Raw genomic sequence first — 20469 nt, forward strand, 5'->3', positions numbered from 1 at the left:
TTTATAAATGAGTTCTCGTTCAAGTAATTATGTTTGTGTCTTCTAGCTCTTCGTTCTGGCCCCCGGTTTTTTGGTTCCAACACCCACACCAAGCCACATTTTTTCATATTTCTCATTGCTGAGCTCAGAGGGTGGAGATTCAGCTATATCAAGACCACATCTCGGCATCCAGTAGCAGGAAAACAGCAAGAAAGGTGCAGCTTAACTGCTTCAGGGAAAACATTTCTTTGCTCTGAATTTGTGTGTGATAGTAAGAGTGTGTTCTTGTCTGGAATTGCCTTTTCAGTCCCCAGTGCTGATGTGCTCAATTCACAGCACATGAGGATTCTTCAATCAATCACTAGCAAATACTATTATTTGTATTGCTGTAGCATCTATAGGTCCTAATAAAATCAGAATCCTGTCTGCTAAGCACTGTACAGACACAGAGTAAGGCAGGGCTCCAGCTGTCAGCCCCACATGGGACTGACAACCAACATGCAATGTGAGTAACACAGTGTTTACACAGACACTGTGAAACCATAACCACATCAATCTAAATGCTATGCCTGTCTGGAGATGGAGTTGTTAAGTCAATGTAGGGGTGAGTTACATCGATGGGAGCTACATTTTAGTGTAGACACTTACAGAGTTAGGTCCACGTAAGCTGCCTTGCGTTGACATAACTCTGTTGTGTACACCAGGGATAAGACAGACAGAGAAGGCACTGTTATCCCTGTTTTATAGATGAGGAACTGAGATTAAGGGCCTGATCTAAAGCCCACTGAAATCTATGGGAAGACTCCCTTTGCCTTCAGTGGGCTTTCCCACTGAATTTAGGAAGCTAGGCCCAGATTTTTAAAGGTATTTGGGCATTGAGGCACTCAGCATTGCAATGCCTAACTGATTTAGACACCTGCATCTCATTTTCAAAAGGGTTTTAGGCACTTAGAAGCCTAAATCCCACTGACAGTCAATGGGATTTAGACACCTAAGTTCCTACAGTCCTTTTTAAAATGAGATTTAGGGTTCTAAATCAGTGAGAAGTTTCAATGCTGAGTGCACTACACCTAAATACTTTAAAAATCTGAGCCTTATTAGCTTATCTGTAGAGCCCTACCAAATTCACAGTCATGAAAAATGTATCACGGATCGTGAAATCTGGTCTCCTCTGTGCAATCTGATCTTTTGTGTGCTTTTACCCTATATTATACGCATTTCACAGTGGAGACCAGCGTTTCTCAAATTGGGGATCCTGACCCAAAAGGGAGTTGCAGCGGGGGTCGCAAGGTTATTTTAGGGGGGGCATGGTATGGTATTGCCACCCTTATTTCTGTGCTGCCTTCAGAGCTGGGTGGCTGGAGAGCAGAGGCTTTTGGCTGGGTGCCCAGCTCTCAAGACAGTGCCCAGCCAGCAGCAGTTTTCAACCTTTATTCAGACTCTTATAACAAAATACAGTACAAACATCCACAGTGAAAGACAGCAGCAATGGGATGTATCTTTTAAAAGCCTTTTGTTTGTCGACATTTTCAGCTATTTCTTGTGTAGGAGTCAAACATAGTACACAACTATCAACTGACCTCTCAAGAAGAAATTATGTTCAAAGTAACAATCTCCTTGTGGTCTTCCAGCCTGGCCTTCTCAACCCCCTGAGAAGGATTATTACTCATTGAGGTCATGTGATGGGTGAGGTGCCATAGCTCTATAAGCATATCTTGCTAAACAAAATATTTTTCATATTCAAACACTACAGCTAAGAAGAAGGAAACTTGAACTTAGGAAATACATTTCTTTTGGATAATTCACCTCTTCAGAATCACACACAATTCCTCTCTCGCCAATCACAAACAATCTGCATCCGTAAGCAAAAGGAGAACGTAAACCAGCTAATCTTTCCCTAATATACTTTTGTGTAGAAAATGAGGCTAATGAATATTACTGATTGCCAACACTGATTACCAGTCTTTGCCTGACATATGAAATAATTTATCACATGTCATGCAAATTTGGAGATATCAGATATTAACTAGGAGTTGATATGAGATGAATATCTAGCTGAATGTTTCTCTTTGCTATTCATAGCCATACATACATGATCTTACAAAAGCCCTCTCCTATAAATATGAATGGACTTGACTTTGAATCATATTAAGATAGCTCTCAAAACAAGAAACAGGTCTATCACATGAGACAACAAAGGAAAATGTCATTTTTCCCTTATAAGCTGTGTTTTACATAGATCTGGCTGACAGTTTTTCAGATTAGAATTCCTCTTTATGTAGTTTCTCTATAAAAGATTCATTTTCAGTTATTTTAATTATAAATTATTTTTCAGATAATTTTTTAGAAATTTGATCTCATTTGACCTGCTTTTTTCACTTAGGTCTCAGCTCATTCCCAGGATGGAAACAGCAAAGAAAAGGTAGCCATTAACTATGAAGATATCTGAGCTTCTATTCTCAGCCTGAGAAAAGAAATATTTCTGTGTACCAGCCAGCTACAAGAGACAACTCAGGTTTGGCTATAGGAGTCAAATGTCTACCAAACAAAACTCTTTGCTTCTGCTTCAGTGAGCTTTTATGTAGAACCCCCCAAGAAAAACAAACAAACATACGGATGGCAATGAATAACTGATTTATTTATCTCTTGCCTGGTTAATGAATTATAGGCAATACCTGCTACTGAGCCATAAGACTATTATAATACGCTTTAATCCAGAGAGCTACTTACACCGTGAATATGGAAGTTCTATGGAAATCTCATTTGATTTTCTATGTAGTCATATACGATATGCATTAAAAAAACCCAACAGTTTAGCAGTAGTGATATTCAGTCATTAGAAAAGAACACTGCATGGAGTCCAGTCATTAACTACTTTCTTGCAGAGATACACTTAGAAAACTAGGGAGAGAATTTTCAACACCCTGCAGATAATTGCTGGTTATAGAGGAAACTAGTTATTTGATCTGCAGCTGGCTGCAAAACATGATCCATATTTCCAGGGAATTGCTCTCTCCTTGTGTTGCCTCAGTTTTGTGGTTGTGCCGGATGCTTAATGGCCAGTTTGAAACGTTCTTTAAGATTTCACTTCGTGCTGAGCTTGAAAGCTGCAAAACTGCTTTGACTGCTACTATGGGCAGTCTATTAAAATGATGTTCACTCGCTCGTGGGCTGTACTGGGGGGGAATGGCTGTCAATCTCCCTCAGTGAGAAGAGTGTAAAACACTGCGGGCCCAAGGAGGTGCTCCTGCTGTCATTAATAATGTTAGGATCTATTCTTTGCTGGATAGCAGACATCCATATATGTTTTATTGCTATTAATTCACTGCTTTCTCCCACGTGCTGAAACTAAAATTTCTTTTCAGGTTTGGGAGGAAATCATAGAAGGATAAGAAAAGGGGTCTGAAAAGATTATTATCCTACAAAACATAGTTTCTTTGGCCATAGCCCATAACAGTAACCTGCTGTTTTCAGGATCTCTGCAGGATGAGTGCAGGGGACTGTACTGAAAAATCTTTTGAGGTCCCTTCCAGTCCTACAACTCTATGATTCTATATAGCTGCCATAGCTTGTCAGGCCATTGTTATATTACCAATATTTCCTTTCAAAGTTACCAAGTTTTAGGTGTGGCTGAACATGGAGGTGTAAGGAGAACATCCATATGCAAAATACACACTGTGCTCTTGCAGGATCTTCACATTAACACCATGTTTAGTTCCGCCTGAAATGACTTTGGAGAAGGTAAGATCAAGAAGATCCTTTATACTTGTGTAAGCCCCACAGATCGATGGCTTAAAGTAATGTTACTCTCTGCTTGCCCCTTTAGAGAAGCTACTGGCAGGTGTCATTTACATAAAGTATAATTTTGCATATCCATAGTTCTGTGTAGTGTGTTGCATTGTTTGGAATTTGTTTGAATTATGATTTTATGAATGTGTGTGTTAATGCAACAGTGTTCATTCATGAAAGGGCATATGAATTGTGCAAGATATACTTAGTAGAAAGTTGGTCACCTTGAGTGGACAGGTAGTGGACTCTGGCTAGGAAAAGAACCCAAATTCAATAAGGGACCCCAAGAGGCTCTGTTAGGAAGAAGAAGCCAATACAGTTACATGAGCATAAAATTGGTGTGATAGATTCATATATAAGTGTCAAATTTACCTTCATCCTCAGGTATGAATTATTTGTAATTCAGACACCAACTAAGTATAAACCTCAACCTAAGCTTTCTTTGCAAGTAGGATTTCACTTGAGCAACTCCTCCCTCCCCCGCAGTTCCCTCTGCCCTCAAGAGACACTCCACTCTTCTATCCTGGGTTGAGCTAACCAGATCCACTTACCAGCATGGGCCAACAGTAATTATTTTGCATCTTTATACTTGGCTCTAGCACCTGAGTTGAGGGGGTTTCACAGAAAAACCCTGCACGTCTCTGAAGGAGCCTAGAAACTGCCTCCCTATCACAAGCGGAAACAGTTCAGTAGGGAGGTGTAAAGAAGGAAGACCAGAGGCAACATCAATAGGAATATATGATTGTTTCGCTGTCCCCAAAAAGTACCAGGTGAGACAAAAGGGGAAAGGAAAGAACAGGGGACAGAAAATTATTAGAAACAACTTTTTAAAATGGTTTTCATTACTTGGGACTGGAGGGAGAGATTTCAGGGTTTAAAGGGCTTTCCAGAGTCATATTCCTTGCTCTGATATTGGACTGCCTCTGTAGCCTTGGGCAGGACAGATAGAGCCCATATTTTAAACTTTGTTCCCTAATTTTGGGTGTTCATATTTTGACACTTGAATACTATTCAGATGGTGTTTCTTTGCATTACTACACTTAAGAAATGTTCTGTCTTGAGTACACTTGGAGGACACTAAGACTAGAGTCATTTTAACTATGACCTTCACTACTGAATGGCCTTTCCACTTCTTCAGTGTTTTGACAATCAAGACATTAACACATTAACATCAGATATTATGAGCTTCATATTCTCTGCCAGGGACAGGGTACAAGAATAAGATATAAGGAACATCAAAGAAATTACCACTTTAGTGAGGCTCAAACTTTCCTTTACTGGACCACTTTGGCCCTCCTTAATCTCATAAAAGTGTGCTTTGCAAAATGTTCTCTAGCCATATTTTAAAAAGGTACTTAACGCTTCACTCCATTATTGAAATTAAACCACATGCTGTGCAATTTCACAAAGTATTTTTAAAAGTCTTTTCTTAAATTAAGCTTTTATGTTGATTGCTTTCTAGTCTTTAAGGATCTCTCTTCAACTGAGATGACATATAAAAATCTCTTGAAAGAGTATTACTCTTTCTATATTATCTCTCTCTTGATGTGTCCATTATGTACAAAGTCTGTAACCAAAGCACCTGTAAATTTTAAGAGCCTCTTATATTTAATGAGAGTTCAGAAAGGTATGGTCTTTTGAGGGGGCTGTGTCTGTTGTCCTTCCTAGCCTCTAACTTGACATGCATGTGAAACTTTTTCTTTAGATTTAAGTAAATAGCTACATTTTATTATTTGTAATGATGAATACAAAGTAATTGTTTAATTACTTTTATTTACCAATCCTATCAGACTATACTCTGCCATCTATGAATTCCACTCTGAGATCTTGGGTTTACCAAGGTTATTCTGCCCTCTCTAGTTTCCATTTTCGTTTTCATTACTACAGTTCTCTCTCCCTATAATTAGAATTTTGATTCATACTCATTTTACCAGGGCAACTCAACACGGGCGTTGGAGTCAGATGCTTTTCTGCATATTTGACTATAACTTATGCCACATAGCAGCACTTCTTTGCACAAGTGCTTTCCGAACAAAATATTACAAGTTATATATTTTTCTTGATTATATTTGGAATTCCTTCTTTTTCTTTTTTTAAAGTTTATCATAAAAATCATTTTAAATAGGGCATGAGGCAGGCTAACTGTACAGTGGTGCCTGTGACTGAAGTGTGAGTTATATCTGCCAGCTATTTTAACTTCTACTCCCTAATTTTAACTGGTAAGATACTTGGAAAGAAGAATACTTGATGGAACTTGTTTTGGCTAACTACTGAATTTGTCTCTTTTGCTTCCTTCCAGATCTAACTGCTTTGCTTATAATGCTCTGGGATTTCTGCATTTCCTCGTAATGAGATTGCTGCAGTGCAAATGTGCATGTTAAATTGAGAAAAAAGTCCAGGCATGGATGTGGATACAAAAACATAGACCCTCACAGTCATCCACCAACCACATTCATATGGTACTGAGAACAGAAATGATGCCCTGCAGCTCTAACAATACAGGTGTTTCACTGGTCTGCTAAAAGGACAGCTCCACTAGTTCAAACAGTAAAGGAGACTGTTATATATAAAGGTTGTTGCATTACAGCTTCATTCACACCTCAGAACACAGGATCCTAATGATAAATTCCAGGCTGGCTTCAGGGGAGACAAAGCTAGGAGTCTGCATTTTGAAGATGTGCTTTGATCTTTTGTTGCAGGCTGATTCAGGGATATGTGTTCTCTATCAGTGCACCTTTATCTCTCCGCACAAAGCCTGGTGCCCTTTTAAAATGTTTAGTACAGATGGTAAGATTGACTGGAACAGATCTATCCCATTTATAGGTCAATGCCAATTTGTAAGTTAGGTATTTTGCTCCCCTACGCTTGTTTTTTATGCTGCGAGGGACCCAGAAGGCTGTTTCTCGCCTTTCATTTTAGTACTTGTATAATCTTCTTGCTTCAGTTATTTGTCAGTATGATCTGAATTTTCATCATTGTACTGACTATACTTCTCTACCTTCCTTGTTACTATATAGCCAAGATTGTCTCAAGTGCTATTGTTTTGTTTTACCACAGTCCGAATTGCTATGTCAGGTAATTTTCTCAAGTTAAATCTTCTCTTATGATCAAGTTCCAATACACATTAAGTGACAGTACAGCTGAATTTCCCAGAGCAATATATTTTCAACATTAAATACATGAATGATGAAGTAATGCTTTACCGAATATTTTGGATGTGTAGAATAGTGGACATAGCTCACCCCTTTAAGTTCAGCTGCAGAAGAAAACCCAGATCACAAATGGAAAAGTCATTCAGTGGAAGAAAGTTCTTTTACTAGAACCTTCTAACAGAAACCACTCATAAACAAGCATTTACTATAACAGGAATATCTTTCAGGGCAGGTTGTGTGTTAACTTGTATCTAAGAAATTTGCTCAAACCTCACTTATTTTAAATATATTGTATTTGTCTTCTCCTTTCTCTTGTCCTATCATTGTAGCCATCCTAAAAATACTTTGTGATGTCCCTGTTTTCTATAAATATTTCTTTTGTTTTCATTTGATTGTTTTAATTTAATATTAACTAAATGTTAATATTAGTATAAAAAACCTAGGTCTTCCTTTTCCAGAGCAACTTGCCAGTTTTCTCAGAGATATGTATTTGTTTCTTTTCTCATTTGTGGCATTTAGCATTGAGATTTTCAAAGCTGCCTATGAGATTCAGATATCCAAGTCCAGTTGAAGATTTTGCCAGTTTTGTCACCAGCACCCTTATTGCCCCACCAAAGAAACCAGCACCCTTATTGCCCCCCAGCACCTGACCCTGACTCACCTGATCTCCCTTCCCCTCAGTCCCTTGCTTAGTCCAATACACCATGCTACCTCTCATGCTGTTGAGCCACTGCTCCTTGGGACCAGTGGCCATACAAGCTGCTCTGCAGAGAAGTTGGCTGAGAGGCAGCTTGATATAGCTTGGTGCACTAGGACCTATAACTGATCTTGATCCCAAGTCTTTCCATGAAACTAGAGACTCATGGGTATGTTTTTTTCTGTACTCTTAAGCACAGTCCTGGGGGGCTGCAAAGGAATTGTGAATAATCTGTGATCTTTAGGAAAATTGAATGACTGTGCTCTCAGCCCAAGGACTTGTATGGATTGATTCACACTTTCAAAGTTATCTTAGTAAGGAAAAAGATGAGAAACTTCCTTTTTATTAAAACTAAGCTAGATTGTCCTCTACATTTCTTGGTCTCCTTAACAGGGCAGGGGGCCTACAGCTGCAGGCTCAGAATTCTAAATTGCTAATTCATGCATGAGTTTTTTAAATGAATCAAACATGCAGAGCTATTCATAAAAGGAAGCAATGGGAAAATTCATCTAAACTGAAGCCATTCAAATTACTGAATCCCAAGATCCTTTACCAGTATGTAATCGGGATAATTTAGGTGTAAGACCTGATTAATTGACTCTATAATCTATTCAGCTCTCCACAAGGCCTCACAACATGCAATTACCTTTCAATCCAGACCCACACATCAAATATTAAAAGCAGTACTGAAAGCTATTATTAAATTAGAGTTCTTAAGCCCGATGCCAGATAGCAAAAACTGTCACTTGTAGAACAGTAACACTGAAATAGATGTGATTTAAACCGAGAACTGGAAATTGGAAGAACCTGCCTTCATAAAAGGAAGAAAAATTATGATTTCAGGGAGACAGGATTTGCACTTATGGGTGGGATTCTGATAAGTTGCTGTACAAGTTCCACAAAGGAAAACAGACTCCAGGTAGCTGCCACTTAGAAGTGAAAAAAGTACAAAGATCAGGAGTGGATGAGGAAATACAGATTTAAAAAGAGATTCAACTTTAACGGAAAGGCAAGGGGAAGCTCAGGACATGAACAGGCACCACTTAGGCCCAGATGTGATGTCAAGTAAAAAGCTCAGGAGATGGAAGCTGGAGTAAGATTGATTTAACAATAGATACAATTTAAACAGAAAAGCTAAGGTGCTGGGAGCTGAGGTTTGGGATAACATCCATTTAAACATAGATTTAAACAGAAAGGCCAAGGACGTGGTAGGTGGAGACTAGAACAAGATCAATATTAAATTAGCTAAGTGGAAGCTGGAATCAAATCAGTATGTTAAGCTTGCTGAATAGAGTATTTGGGGATGGGGAAGGAATGCGTGGACATGGGAAACAAGGAGGCATATTTAATAAACTATACATGAACACTAACTATAGGTATTGTTTAACCTGAATAGGAATATTATGTATTATATTAGTGTCCCCCTGGACACTTAAAGGAAGGCACAATCCCCGGCCAAGGAAATTACATTCATATTTGAAGGGAAGGGGGATATATATATATATTGATCAATAGCAAAAACAATGAACAGGAATTAAATTTGCATAGTATGAGGAAGCAATTAACTGAAAGGACTCACATTTTTATTTTTATGTCAGTAAACTAATTTAATCCTAAGGGAAGTGTGTGCGTGGGCGTGGGAGTGTGTGTGTGTGTGTGTATTTTCAGCATCCGGAATGGTGACTAGAGGCTAGGGTCTGTATTTTTGTATCACTAGATATTCTGATGGTTGAAACTGTAATTCATTGTGACACTTAACTCTTAGAGGAGCAAGAAAACATTAAAAAATGCTAAATTCTGCATCACAACATATTTTGCTAACTGTCGTAATGTTTCACAAGAAAGAATGAGAATTACTCCGAATACAAAGGGTATCTCTGCAGAGGTAGCTTGCGTGATTGGCACCCACAACAGAACACCTAGGTTAGCCTAGCCTGGGTGTGAGCAGCCACAGCACAAAGCCCTACCCATATTAAATCTGTGTCCTCTCTGGTGTGTACTCACCCGTGTGTGTTGCTAGGGATTCTGGGAGCATGACTGATGATTCTTTGTGCTGCAGTAAGTTGAGCTGCTTTATGATTATTTCCCAGTGAATTGTGGGAGAGCATGTGTGTCCTTCTGGGCATGCAGGGGGAATTGTGGGAAGGCACTGGACAACTATAAGCACTCCAGTGATTCAGTGTGCTTCCTCACTGAGTGGGTGGGTTACTAGCCCTACTGAAAGTGGCACCTGAGCTCTAACCCATCCCACATCTGGGTCAACTAGCCTGGTTTAAAGAATCACTTTAAACCAATATGGATGGGAGGGGTCTTAGGGCCAACACCTTAGTAAAGGTCTGCCGTGAAGACATACATAAATAATTTACCACAAGCAAGAATGGTATTGGCAAAAATAAGCCAGGCTTTTGATTCCCAAGTCTTTTGATTCACTTTTTCCTGTAGCTTGTGCTCTCTTGATGAGCTTCTAGAACATGTGTGTTTGTGTATGGGTCTTTTAGATGTTGCCATTCTCCCTGTCATTGACCACAATTTACCTATGTACGCATAATGATCTGGAATGGGCTACCAACTTGTGTGCTTCTTCTAACTGAATGACTCCTTTTTGCCATGGAACACATCCCAGAGTCAAGGCTCCCCTCTGAAATATGGCACCGTGCTATATCCTATATCTGCACCCTGCACTGCTCCTTATTGTGCATGTGATTATTAAAGACACACTATAGCCTCATTGTAGCAGGCAATACCTTTCTAGCACCCCCTTGGAGAACGGGTGGGCACTGTTCCTGTTTTAGAGCCTGGAGCACAGCCCTCTAGATGTTCACAGTGTCTCCCCCTTGTGGGAAGAAGTTAAAGTAGTCCAAACAAAAACTCACTATGCTGCCACAGGCCACAAAAAGCAGAGTGCTAGGTCTTCAAGGAGCCAAGGAGAGGAAAAAAAGAGAAAAATGTCAGTCCATCTACTCTCTGAGAGGGCCAGGGAGACCTAGGTTTTCAAGCCATTTCCCTGGTCAGAAATCCTTGCTTCCAGGGACCAAGAAGCTCTGAGTTGCAGCTCTGCTCCTTCAGAGTGCTGCTGTGCATTGAGTAGAGATTCTCCATTCTAAGGACCTGCCCATCTTGAGGCTTGACAAGCCTCACAGCTGCTCTGATTCCGCACAGAGGAGCTCTTTAACTCCTTCCTGGCTGGGGTGAGGATCTTCCACACCACACTTTTATACAGGGATCACTTTTATAGCATGTCTGGGTACCATCTCCTCGTCACTCCTGGGACAGGACCCAACAATTGTTTAACAGTGCACAGCAATACTGCATGACAGTTTAGAACCGGAGATGAAGACTACTCTATTCAATCTGCCTGTTGACCTGCAGGGCAGAGGCTAAAATAGATTTCTTTTCTCAGTTTTTGACTTGTCATGATATTTTTGAAGGGGTGAGTCACAGTGCAGGTCCATTATTCTGAAGTAGAATAAGAGAGTCAAATACAGTCTCCATTGAAATCAATGCGAGTTTTACCATTGACTTCAGCAGGGCCAGGATTTCACCCACTTTTAGACAGCACTAAAAGCACTGTCTTTAGTGCTGATAGTATTAAACAGGTTTTTATTTTGTGTAGCTCCCATAGATTTTGCTACTGGATGCTGGGAATTTATCAATCCACGTGTTTCCACAACACCTACCAAACTGGATTCTGATGCTGGTTGAGACTACTGCATACTTCTTCAGTGTAAATAATAAAGTAACATGTAGGGATAATTTAAGGAGCAGAATGGCCCTTGCTGTGTTTGTCTTCATTATTTACTTCAGAATGCATTGTGTTAGCTTAGTCTAGGAGCAATTTTAGATTTCAAGTTAATCCTGTGATGCAAAAGCACCATGTACTAGGGTTTACTGATGCGCAGGAGGGCATCAAAGGAATCATAGAAGATTCATCCTTTGTATTAGCAAGATGGGGCTGGTAGAGGAGGGCAAAAGTGGCACAGGAAATATGTGGGGTATGAATCTAAACTATCAGCTTCCAGCTGAACACACAATGCCTCATCAGTGGTGCCAGGTTACTAGGAAAAATAATCTACCAGATCTATGGCTTGAAAACTAGCTCCAGAAAAGTTGTCATTGATTAGCTCCAGAAAAGTTGTCTCAAAAATTTTCACGTGGTGACCCATGGCTCAAAAGACAGTGTGTCTCATGGACACCTCTGCATTCATGATCTCATGTTTCATCTCCCCTGCCACTCACAATCATATAACATTTGCAACTACAGCAATGTCTTAAATAGAAAAGTGATATTACCAAAATATTCATATATTTTCAACTGTCTTTAATGTGATTTAATGCTTGGAAACAAGGGGGAGCAGCCAGCAGATTCTTCACAGAGCACCAGCAGATGGTCCGTGGGCCCCTGGAGCTCCTGAGACCACATTTGAGAACTGCCAGATTAGACACTTCATCTCCAGACAGACAATAACTGTAGAACCCATGGAGCAAAAAAAGCATTTCATTCATTGTCAGAGAAGTCCACCCACGCTTGGTCACAGCTCAAGGCACGCCTGGGGGACACACCGGGGCTGTGACTTCATCCTGCCTCCATTTTCAACAGCACATCATGCTCTTGGCTGACCCAATTGTTAATCTTTGGAGGTTTCTGGCGCAGACAGCTCAGAAAGATACAAGTATCCATATAAGTCTCCTAAAATACAGCTAGTCACTGCTGTCTTATAAAAACACTCCAAACCCAGGGGAATGCTTTAAATCGGGCAGCAACAAAGTTGTTTCAGTGCCAGCTAGTAAAGCCTATTATCATTCTATTGTGATGGTCAGTCAAGCATATTGAAGTACTAGCCATTAGCAACACATTGTGTTTCTCCTCATTGCCTGTCATTATAATACTAACAGCATCTCACAGATTCCTAATGATAGTTTAAGTTAGGAACTGCTGGCCACTGTTCTGAAAGTTTCAGAAGCCTCCTGCTTTCAATACGTTTAATTAGGATGTTTATTGTCTTGCGATACTTATGGTTCTTGTCATACATAATGCAGCTGAAAGGCAGTCAGCCATTTTCTTGGTCATCTCTGTACAGTGCCAATAAGGTAACTATTTTGATTTATGGTGAAAATCCTCTTCTAATAAAACATAAGTCTAGAGGACTGCATTTCAAAAGGATTCAACCATATGAAGTCTTCCAGTTGGTGTGATGATATAATAGCAGATTCCAAATAACTGCACAGTTCATGACAGATAGATTGGTGCAGGGTCCAGTGCTACTCAGATGTTTATTACAGTGAGAAAAGATGAAAAGTCAATGAGACGTGGATCCACCGTATGGTGCCAGTGGTGCTCGTGGCTTCAGGTTAAGTCAGGCATTAAGTATATATAGTGCCCATTTCATAGGGACATTGGAACCAACCATGGCGAGTTGCATCTTAAAAGAATTTGTCACCCATCTTCAGATGCTGGTAAGAACAGGTGTATGTGTGTGTGGGGGGACGGGGGCGTTCTAGAAAGTCAGAGATAACTTATGTTGTTGCAAGAGGTACCTGGTTATGTCATTGTGAGGTACAGCAAAGTGCATTGCTGGCATGTGGGTTCACGTTGGATGATGAAATCAAAATGGCACAGTACTGCTGAGGCAATGGGGATAAGGTCAAGCCAAGGTTGCAAAGGCTGGAGAGGCAAATATTGTGTAACTTTGTGGGCCGGACACTTCCAATATGGGACTCAAACATGTTGTTATGATTGGCAATGTTCTACTTAGTCCCAGGCAGGTCACCTGAATAGAGGACAAGATAATTTATCCAGTTCCCAACATCAGATCCACAATGTATCAGCTGATGTCCCGCTATTAGTGCATCCCTAAACACTGTGGTATAGTTAAACCGAGTCACACCATCATTGTATTTAAATGTGAAAGCCTTAATGAGTAGGCGCACAGAACATTTGTTGACTTGCAAACAGGACAGCTGAAGTATTCAAAGCAATATAGACACACTGGGGAAATGCTCTGCGGTGGGCGTTAGCGTACAATATCGGGGAACATCTGTGGATATGCATGATATCAACAGGCTTTGTAATTGTGCAAGGCATATTAATATTTCTGTAAATTGTTTTGATTTGGCAGGTTTGGATCTTGATTAAGCAATTGAGGAGAAGCAGAGATGTATATGAAATACAGGCCTGGATGAAGCCTGAGAAAGGATTCTATAGCTTCATAGTGGGGAGTGTTAGGAGTGAAAACATGCTCAGGCCTGATGGAGCCTGCTTAGGTTTACTTAGCATAAGTTGAATTGCACAGGTGTAAGAAATGGCCAAGTAATCAAGTTTGCAAGGCATGCTGAAGAGAAAAGTAACCACGCAACCAGAAAAGACTGATTTGAGCAAGAACAAAACCTGTACTGACAGAGGAGGCGAGTTAATAGGCAAATTAGAGGTTAATACATATGTATAAGGAAAGATAACAGAAAGTTATATACAGTGAGTATAACAAAGGATCGGGATCCCAAAGTGCTTTCCACTTGTAATTGATCACTACTTCTGGGTGATAAAGATTTGATTTGATAAAGATTGTCCTGTCAGCTGAGTGAATTTCTGTTCAACAATGCCCGCAGCCATAAATACGTTACACATGGTTCGCACTTTTGGCAGGGGTGCTCAATGCTCAGGCTGCTAGGAGCAGGACAAGGCCAGGCTGGACCCCTGGGATAGCCCTTGTGCAGGAGATGGCACCATGGCAGCAATAAGCAGAAGCAGCACTGGCCACCTCACTGCCCACTAAGGTTTGGACCCGTGGCACTCCATCAGGGTGGGGCCAAAATTGAGTGAGTGGCAGTGCAACCTGGTACATGCAAGTTGCAATGCCACTCAGGTTTGGCCCTGCAGCACCTCCTGAGCAGTGCTGTGACCCCTTGGCACAAGGGTGCAACCCTACTCACTAAATTTTGGTCTTGCCACCCAACCCTCGTCATGATGGAGAGGCTGTGGGGCCAAACCTGAGTGGGCAGTGGGGTGACCTATGCTGCTCCTCCTCTCCCCTGCCATAGGGCTGGCTCCTACACCAGGTCTCCATCCTGGGGACCTACCCAGCTTTGTCCCTCTTCCAGATGCACATGTCCCTTCTGCTCTGCTTGCAGGACTTGCTCAGCAACAGCCTCAAGACCTGGGAGCTGCAGTGTGTGCCCACATGGGGAAACCAACCAGGGGAAGGGTGGCAGGGAGCCCTGGGCGGGGTGGCGGCTGGACATGAGGGGGTTCAATTGTGTGTACCATGTGAAAAATTCAGGGGGTGGCCCCTGTACGACAGCACAATGTTAACAGAATTATGTCTACTGCTAAATGTTGCCAAGTCCTTGGGAATTCATTGCCACTCCTTTATTGCCTCCCACAAAAGAGAGTGGATTCATAGGGAGTTTATCACCCACTGTATAACTATGTAAATATTAAACAATGTCAGGAAATAAACCTCTTGCTTATTTGACTGTTCACAACAGATGTTCAATGGTGGGCATCAATGAAATGTTATATTTCATAGAGCACAATGTTATAGTTTTTTTAGTGTGGGTAATAATATATTATGTGTTAATTAATAGACTTGTCTAGCAATGCCACCTGGCTGTTTCTTTACTAGAGATTACAGTATAATGAAACGTTTTCATTAAAAAAGAGCCTCCTGGGAGAAAAAATAAGCAGATTCAGCTCTCAAAATATGTTAGCTCTGACAACAGCCTTGATATAGAGGGGACAGGCATAAAACATTGGACTACTCAGTTATTAACTTTGGTTTTGTGGTGTTGCTGTCTGGATAATGCCTTCACCTCTTGGACAATGGAAGCTTCCTGTAGTTCTGCTCAGACACAGGAGAGATTTCAACTTCCTTTGGTTAACCATCTGGGTCTCGGTGTTGCCTGTGTAACAAATGCTGAATCACAACTGATGGTTTTGTGGCAACTCGTTCCTCCTACTTCACATCCTTTTCCTGACTCATTTCGTTCACATGCAACTGAACTCCCACTGCCATCTCACGAGATGCACACACAGTTCAGAGCTACCCCTTTTAGACATATGCAGATGTTATATTTATAACCTAGCATTTAGTGGTAATAAAATGTTATCGGTTGTTCCACTAAGAAAGTCTACAAAATATTTATAAAGGTTAATCATGTTTTAAAAATAATTATTTTGCTTTGCCTCCAGACTCCACTTTTTAAAAAACGTTCAGTAACTCTGACAAGCTGGTAACAAGCTTCTCAGTCCATTTTTTAAGAGAAAATGATTTACAAACAGGATAGTGACAGGTTTTTATGATTACAGATTTCACATCTTTTAGTATCTCCAAAAGGCTCATGTAGATTGATAGATCTACAAAGGAAGAAATGAAAAAAATGAAAGGAAGAGATATAAATAGACTTTTTCATTAGGATGAATGATGGAAGGTATTAACCCCACTACAGCAAGATGCCTTTTACATGTCTTCCTTTTCATTCTCTTTGACCTGCAATCATCTTCCTTCTGTGTAAAAGTTAACTACAGTCTGAAACACAAGTAAGAAGAGCAATAGCTGGAAATAAATGTTTCCTCAAGCATTTATTACCCTTCAGAAAGTGTCCATCAGCTGAAGTGCTAGCCCCCAAATGCATTTAAGCAATGCTTAGCAACCAAGTAGGAATCAGTTATTAATGTTTAAGCCTGCCTGACAGGTTTCAGTCCAAGAACTAGGCTTAACTTTGTGCACAGAATAATTCTGAGAATATTTAATTAGGGAGAGTCTGTCTCAAATAGTTCAGGATTTATTTTCTGCCCAAATGCTGCAATATTGTACATTAACAAATGCTTCCAAAGAGAGGAGAGATGCTACACACATGTATTAAAATGTTTAAAATCACCTATTTCACTGCAATTTTTCCAACATTTATTCCATTCAATCTATATCAATATATTTATATTTTAATCAGAATGGTGTAAGGAACCATTAACAGAGTTTCTTAAAGACATTTTCTTTTATCATGCAACAGATTGAGATTGCAGGGACTCTTCTTCATCTTAAAGCCCATTCTTTTGGGGTAATTGGTCTATCCAAATCTTTTTCCCACCGTATCAAATATGGGCATTTCTTTGTTAGGAAAGTTGTCTGCTAAAGCTGATATAACTTAGTTATAGTTTGTTGTTGTTGTTGTTTGTTTCCTCATTGACCAGAAGCCATTGATTCTATAAAAGTTAGATTTCTGTATACAATACAAATTTTCTAGAAAGTTGAGAAACAAAATGCCTATCTTGTAGATACTGCTACCATGGGAGGGTGGGTTGGTTTTGATTTTTAAGTAAGTTAGAAAAACTTCTTTCGCAAAGAGCTGGCCAACCATATGTATTCCATGGCTCGCCCAATCTTTAAAACTCTCTCATTTGTGATTTGTGTGAAAATCTGGTTTATCTGAAATGGACGTAATTGGTGAAGGAAAAGAGATTCCTATCTCTAGTTCCATCCCAAACTGTGATGGGATATAAAAACCCCACACTGGAGAACAAGGGGCTAAGGGGTTAAGGAGCAGCTCTGGGCTCAGGCACCCCTGCCCTGCCACACCAGCAAAGCCGGCACAAGCTGGAGGCAGAGCTGCTCAGAGGGAGTTCTTTCTTGTTGCCTGAGACCTGACAACACAGACTTAACAAAGCCTGCAAAAGAGAGACTGGTGACTGTTTATGAAGGTCAGGAACTTTGTTTTTCATTCTTTAATTTACTCTATGGGGGAAAAGGGGACTTTAGGTAGGAAGAGATCCAGGGAGGCTGCTGCTTAGCATCCCAAGGTGCAAAACTTAGCTGCCCACTTTTGGGCTGTGGATTGGAGCCTAGTGCAGAGGATGGGCCCTTAGCTCCCCTTACAACTCCAAAAGACGGGACAACAATAGAAGCCATTCTTTTGGCAGGGAATCCAGCTGGGGAAGACCCTGAATGCTCAAGAGTCCAGACCGCAAGTCCCTGAACTAAGGAGAAAGCCCTGACACCTTTGCAGGCACTGAAAGACTTCCCTGGCATTGGACTTTCTTTGTGTACTGCAGAAGAGGTGGATAGGAATGTGTGACCTGGCTGGAGGGCTGAGTCACAAAAGAAGGGATAAAGAAAAGGAGTACTTGTGACACCTTAGAGACTAACAAATTTATTTGAGCATAAGCTTTCGTGAGCTACAGCTCACTTCATCGGATGCATTCAGTAGAAAATACAGTGGGGAGATTTATATACATAGAGAACATGAAACAATGGGTGTTACCATACACACTGTAATGAGAGTGATCACTTAAGGTGAGATATTAAGCAGGAGAGCGGGGGGCGAGGGGGGGGGAACCTTTTGTAGTGATAATCAAGATGGGCCATTTCCAGCAGTTGACAAGAATGTCTGAGGAACAGTGTGGGGTGGAATAAACATGGGGAAATAGTTTTACTTTGTGTAATGACCCATCCACTCCCAGTCTCTATTCAAGAAGGGATAGACTCACAAGACAGAACTGTAATGGAAAAGGGGGAATGCCAGGGAGGGAGACAACCTGCCACAGACCTGCCTGTCTACTAGGCAGCACTGGTGATGAGTGTTCCCTTTCACACAAACCCATAGAACAGCCTTTGCCAGAAGCTGTGTGTACACTTCTGGAGGGCATGATTCTTTATTAATCCATGGTAACCTAGCAATATTTACACTGGATCAGTTTTCTTATTCGACAAAGACCCAGTGTTTGGATAGATTAGAGCATGCCCAATTCGCTATTGCTCTGAGCTGGCTGGCTTGATACTATTGTATGATATTTGGAACAGCTAGGGTGGACTACACAAAGTAGCTGCACTTATCTTGGTCCTTTTTATGCCATATAAAATTTTAAAAATATTCTCCAGTCAGATGGGTCTTGTTAGCCAGGGCAGGCCATCCACCTAGGAGAAGGAACTCTGATCTCAAGAACGTCAGGCATGGCCAGCCAGCTTATAAATGTTGTGCCAATCACACATGCTCTATGGGGCTTCATCCTCAAGGAGTATATCATTACAGTGCTAGGGTACTCCTTAGAAGCAAAGTGCAACTGCTTCACCTGGTGTTTGTGGAAAGTGTACAAAGGTTAAAGAAATGAGTCCAAGAACTATGTCTGGCTTCCCTGAATGCAGGAACATGACTGGGAAATCAAGAGAAGTAGCTGAGCGACTGAATAGAAGGAGAGTGCACTTTGCCTGAATACAAGAGGCAAAGTGGAAAGGGTTGAGATCCATGAACATCAGGGAGGGTTAATAAGTCACCCAATGAAATGGCTGGAAAGAATTACTGAGAAAATACGCTGTGAGGAAATGGAGCAGCAAGTAAGTAACAACCAATCTGGGTTTATGCCAGGAAGGTCATCAGTGGATGCCGTGTTTGCAGCCTGAATGTTGCAGGAGAAGTATAGGGAGAAATGAAAGCAATTGTATGTAGTGTTTGTGGACCTAGAGCAGGCTTATGACAGAGTTCCTCGTGAATTGACATGGTGATGCCTGCAGTCACTCAGTTTGCCATAGACATATATTCAGATTATTGTGGATATGTATGAGAGTAACACAACAGTAGTGAGAAGCAGCTGTGGCTACAGTGAATCGTTCACTGTGATTGTACTCGTGCATCAAAAATCAGCCTTAAGCCCATTCCTATTTATGATTGTAAATGGACACCTTGCCACAGGGGATCAGGGGAGAGGCTCCATGCAGCATGCTTTTCGTTAATTACATTATGTTGTGCCATGATGATAAATACAACCTGGAAAGGAACTGTTATAGGGTGTCCATACTCCATGCTAGCTCAGCAACCTCATAGCAGCTGAGAGGATAAAGGGGCTGGCAAGCAGAAGGGCAGGGTGGCTACCAAAGGAGTGAGCAGGCTGGAAAAAGAAGCTCCTGCCAGCAAACTACTAAAGAGCTGCCCACAGAAAACAGCCCAGAAGGGGGTGAACTGATCCACAGGCTGGAGAGCCTGCAGAGATCCAGGGGAAGGTAGGAAGGATCTTAGATCACTTAAGAATCCTGCTTATCTATCTCGAGGGCCCTGAGATGGAACCCACTGGAGAGGGTGGGCCTTGTTTTCCCTCCTGATCTCCTGATGGACTTGGGAGTAAACAAAGCGTTTTCAGCCTCCTGGGCACTGGGAATAGACTGACTGCTCTGCTAGGCTATGTGAGTTCAGGGGCTACAGCATGGTTGGACAGAGGGGGTGCTGTTGTGCTGATGCACCACCTCAAAGGGACCTAGAATGATGGAGGGCTCCATTAGAAGAAAATAGTGGATGAATCAGTTGACAAAAGATGAAACACATGCTCTGCTTCATTGAGAGGGACAAGGAGAAGCTAGTAAAGCTAGATGAGATTGAGTTAAAGTCTGTGTAACAATTCAAATACTTCAGGTCAGAGTTGAGCCATGATAGGAATGTCGATGAGCATGTTAGGAGTCGTGAGAAGAACTCTTGATGCAAACAGAGGGAGTTGACGGAAATTCTCTGTGCTAAAAGAACATGCCAAGTAAACTACAGAACAAAGAGTATAAGACTATATGACAAGTTAGATGTCTTCAAATCACCACGGCCTGATGAAATGCATCCTAGAATACTCAAGGAGCTGACTGAGGGATATCTGAGCCATTAGCAATTATCTTTGAAAAGTCATGGAATTCGGGAGACATTCCAGAAGACTGGAAAAGGGCAAATATCGTGCCCATCTATAAAAAGGGAAATAAGGACAACCAGGGGAATTACAGACCAGTCAGTTTAACTTCTGTACCCGGAAAGATAATGAAGCAAATAAACAATCAATTTGAAAATACCTAGAAGATAATAAGGTGATAAATAACAGTCAGCATGGATTTGTCA

At 41.1% G+C, this 20469-nt stretch overlaps 1 protein-coding gene and 1 long non-coding RNA gene across 6 annotated transcripts in view; one reads left to right on the plus strand and one right to left on the minus strand.

The window, feature by feature from the left end:
• NKAIN3 (sodium/potassium transporting ATPase interacting 3) overlaps positions 1-20469 on the minus strand; it is a 514014-nt gene that overhangs the window by 20632 nt on the left and 472913 nt on the right. The gene's annotated exons all lie outside the window — the stretch shown is intronic.
• On the plus strand, positions 51-3857 carry LOC122464461. Its single transcript, XR_006288509.1, has 2 exons — positions 51-194; positions 2363-3857. It is a non-coding gene; the product is annotated as an uncharacterized LOC122464461 (long non-coding RNA).

The sequence above is a fragment of the Chelonia mydas genome, chromosome 2 (assembly GCF_015237465.2).
Source record: "Chelonia mydas isolate rCheMyd1 chromosome 2, rCheMyd1.pri.v2, whole genome shotgun sequence".
NCBI classification, from domain to species: Eukaryota; Metazoa; Chordata; order Testudines; family Cheloniidae; genus Chelonia; species Chelonia mydas.